Source organism: Tenrec ecaudatus, chromosome 5 (assembly GCF_050624435.1).
Source record: "Tenrec ecaudatus isolate mTenEca1 chromosome 5, mTenEca1.hap1, whole genome shotgun sequence".
NCBI lineage: Eukaryota > Metazoa > Chordata > Mammalia > Afrosoricida > Tenrecidae > Tenrec > Tenrec ecaudatus.
In genome coordinates, this window is record NC_134534.1 from 44,761,274 (window position 1) to 44,764,852 (window position 3,579).

The window sequence follows — 3,579 nt, forward strand, 5'->3', positions numbered from 1 at the left end:
TTTTATTGACATGTAATTCACATATCAGACAATTCCATGGCTTAAACATACTAAAAGTTGTGCAATCATCACCACAAACAATTTTAAAATACTTTATTCATTCTTACATTCTTTATTATTAGCTCCCCCTTTCTCCCAACCCTTCTGCCATAAGCCAAAGAAACTGTCATCTACTTACTGCCTCTGTAGAATTACCCATTCTGGATTTCATTTACAGAAAATCATAAAAACAATCAAACAAACTACTCCAATAGCAATAACAAAACAAAACAGAAAAAAACCTCAATAGAAAAAAAGGCAGAACATTACAAAAAAAACTAGAACAAATTTAAAATTGGTCAAAAGGGAGAGCAAATGATAAGGTTAAAATTTTTAAGTCATTTTATTAGGGGCTCATACAACTCCTAACACAATCCATACATACATCAATTGTGTAAAGCACATTTGTACATTCATTGTCCTCATCATTCTCAAAACATTTGCTCTCTACCCATGTCCCTGGCATCAGGTCCTCAATTTTCCCCTCCCTTCGCACTCCCCTCTCCCTCATGAGCCCTTGATAATTTATAAATTATTATTTTGTCATATCTTGCTCTGTCCCATATTTCCCTTCACCCCCTTTTCTGTTGTCCGTCCCCCAGGGAGGAGGTCACATGTAGATCCTTGAAACCGGTTCCCCCTTTCCACCCACCTGCACCTTCATTAATCTGCTTCCCAACGCTCCCTGCAGGCTAGCAAGGCCACTCCCAGCCCTGGTCCATGGTCAGTGGGGCTTCTCCAGAGGCTTGATCCACATGGAAACCTGCACATGGATTTGGGGATTCACTGTCATCCATATCCTTCTGCAAACCAAGGACTCAGAATTTAAACTTTGATCCAGTTCTCTCCTTTGGTCTAGGATTTTATTATTTACAATTCCTGGATCACACAAACTGGAGTGCTTCTTTGTGTGGACTTAGATGATGCCTCACTTAGATAGTTGCTTGTCTTAAGACAAGCCTTTGGGACCCCAGATGCTATTCTTTCTGATAGCCGGACACCGTTTGATTTCCTCACCACACTTGGCTATAGCACCCTGATCTTTTTATCTGTAGTGATCTCTTCATGAAAGCAAGCATTGAGTAGTTTTAAGAACTCAACGTTCTTAGATTAGGGCTACGATTAAGTGTGGGCCAAGCATCCATTCATATCTTGAGTGCGTCTCTTTTGAGATAGTGTGTAGGAGATGAAATAAGCAAACTGAGAGGAGAGTGACCTGGATACTACTAAAAACGAAGGATCTGGGAGTGAGCACACACTTTCAATCCAGGGACCCCTGCACTTAGAACTGCCTAGATCCCGGGTGCTGGGCTCACAGAGGTTGAAGGAGGGAAAGGTCTCCCCCCACAGCTTACACAGAGAGAATGCCTCTCTCCAGCACATTTGCTCTGAATTCAGACTCCCAGCCTCCTGTGAGAGAATAAATGTCTTTTTGTTAAAGTCATCCTTTTGTGGCATTTCTGTTACTTAAACACTTGAAAACTAAGACATTTAGTTTTCCCCATTTTTCCATAAAGTTGTGATGATGTTGAGCAAACCAACTTTAAATTAATCATGAGACATGAAATGTTTAAGAGGCTGGGTGGTTGTTTTCCAGATTTTTCTGAAAATTAAATTCAGCTCACCCATGTCCTTAGGCTTTGAATGAAACCTGAGGTAGCATCGCTGATTCTTTCTTTGCAAAGCATTTTCAGGAAGAAATTTAATATAAGTATTTACTGGAATCAATTTACCTTTAAATATTTCAAATGTCTATCTGTTGGTTATCAGTTGATATGCCTACCACGTGGACCTCAGATGTTTAATGAGTCATTGGGTAAATTTCTCATGTTTACCAAAGAACATTTGACACACTTTTAAAAACTGGTATATACTGTGAACACCTATGTTTCAGGTTTGGAAATGCATGTCTGCAAACAGCAACACAGAAGTATTCATAAAGAATGCATCATGTCTGAACGTGATGAAAACATCCTGCTTCCAACACATTTCTAAACACAAAGCTAGCATATTTGTTGTTTCTGTGTAATGAGAGTTCGTTTTCAAATCAGATAGAATTCAGTCTTTAGGTGTGAAGGTATGAATGATAATTAAAAAAAATTTTTTTCCTTTGTCACTTGGACTCCTGAAGCAGGCACAGCCTCAGAGAAGGATCCATGAGGGAGCCGGGCAAGTGGTCTTGGTGGCATATCTGGTAAGCCAAGCTGGGAATGCCGCTGAGTCATCGACGCAGGAGCAGAAACCCTTGACTTGCCATCCCTGCATCCACGATCAGGACGGCCACCACGTCACGTTCTCCTCATCTTCCTCCGCCACCACATTCTGGGCTGCCAAGGTTTCCCAAATTAAGCTCCTGCTGAGACGTTAAATCATTTGCTAGCTTCTGGAAATGATGGTCCCTAACAGTATCTTCAGGCTGAGCCTTTTGGCTTTTTGACTTATGAATAACAAATCCCTTCCTCCACGGCCCATCAGCACCTTCATTTGGTTTTCGGATATTAAATTCTACTTTTGTCCGGTCCTTATTTTGAACAGCCTTCCATTCATCTAATGTCATCGCTTTGGGGCCCTCTTCCTTGACCCTGTTCACCGCCATTCTCTGAGTCTCTGTGTGTCGGCCGCGAGATGGTCTCCACCGCCAGGTGTTTCCTCCGTCACATTCGATTGAAGATCCAAGTCCATCAGTTCACTTTTGACAGCTCCCCAGTGGTCAGATGTGCTCTGCTTGTGCCATGTTTGTCTTCGTGCTTCAGGCTAGATCTAAGCCTTCCACGCTATCAAATTCACACTTGTCATGGGAATCAAATCTGTCTCCTCATCCCATTCCACGGCCAGCCTCCTGTCCTCCTGCAGGACCACTCAGCCCCAGATAGGCGGGGCCATGATATCACTTGAAAATTCTCCTCCTTCACCTTCTTCTTCAAGTGCTTTTCTTGCATCGACTGTCCGGAAGTGGTAATCTTTCTGTCATCTATCAATTATTTTCCCTGCAGGTGTCGATCAGTTCTTGCCAGGGGCAGCTGTGTCTCCTCTTTCATAACCACGCGGGCATTGGGGGGCAGTGGGTTCTTGTGATCTTTCCGGGACTCTCGACGTAGCGGTTTACCTGCCACGTTGGAATCGGTCTGCCTGCTGCCTGAGCTGCGCTCCTGACCCCAGGACCCCCAATGCCGTACCCCCTCTTGCTTCCTCTGTCTGGTTCTCTGCCTCCTTCAGCACCTCGAAGAGACCCGATTCCAGTTGGGGACCACACGGCCGCAAACCCTCCTGCAAGCACCCAGGCATGATGGTGGCTCGATGGCCCGCTGCAGCTCCTGGCACAGGAGGGCCGGCTCTAGAAAGCCACGCGCTTCTGAACCCGTATGAAGATGTCTCTGGGTTCCTGGGAACCAGCTGGTATCGCTAGCAGCCTGGAGTGAGAGATCTACTCGTGTATACCTTTCTGAAGCAGAGGGATGCTATTTCTGGACAACAAGACACTGCCGTGTTGCAAACCGCGGAGAACAGTTTGTCATCAGGCCGACAGAGACTCGGGCAGGG

General features: G+C 44.7%; 1 pseudogene; it reads right to left on the minus strand.

Moving 5' to 3' along the window:
• Positions 1-2,181: 2,181 nt before the first annotated feature.
• LOC142449077 (SERPINE1 mRNA-binding protein 1-like) lies at positions 2,182-3,324 on the minus strand (annotated as a pseudogene).
• Between the last annotated feature and the right edge of the window lie 255 nt (positions 3,325-3,579).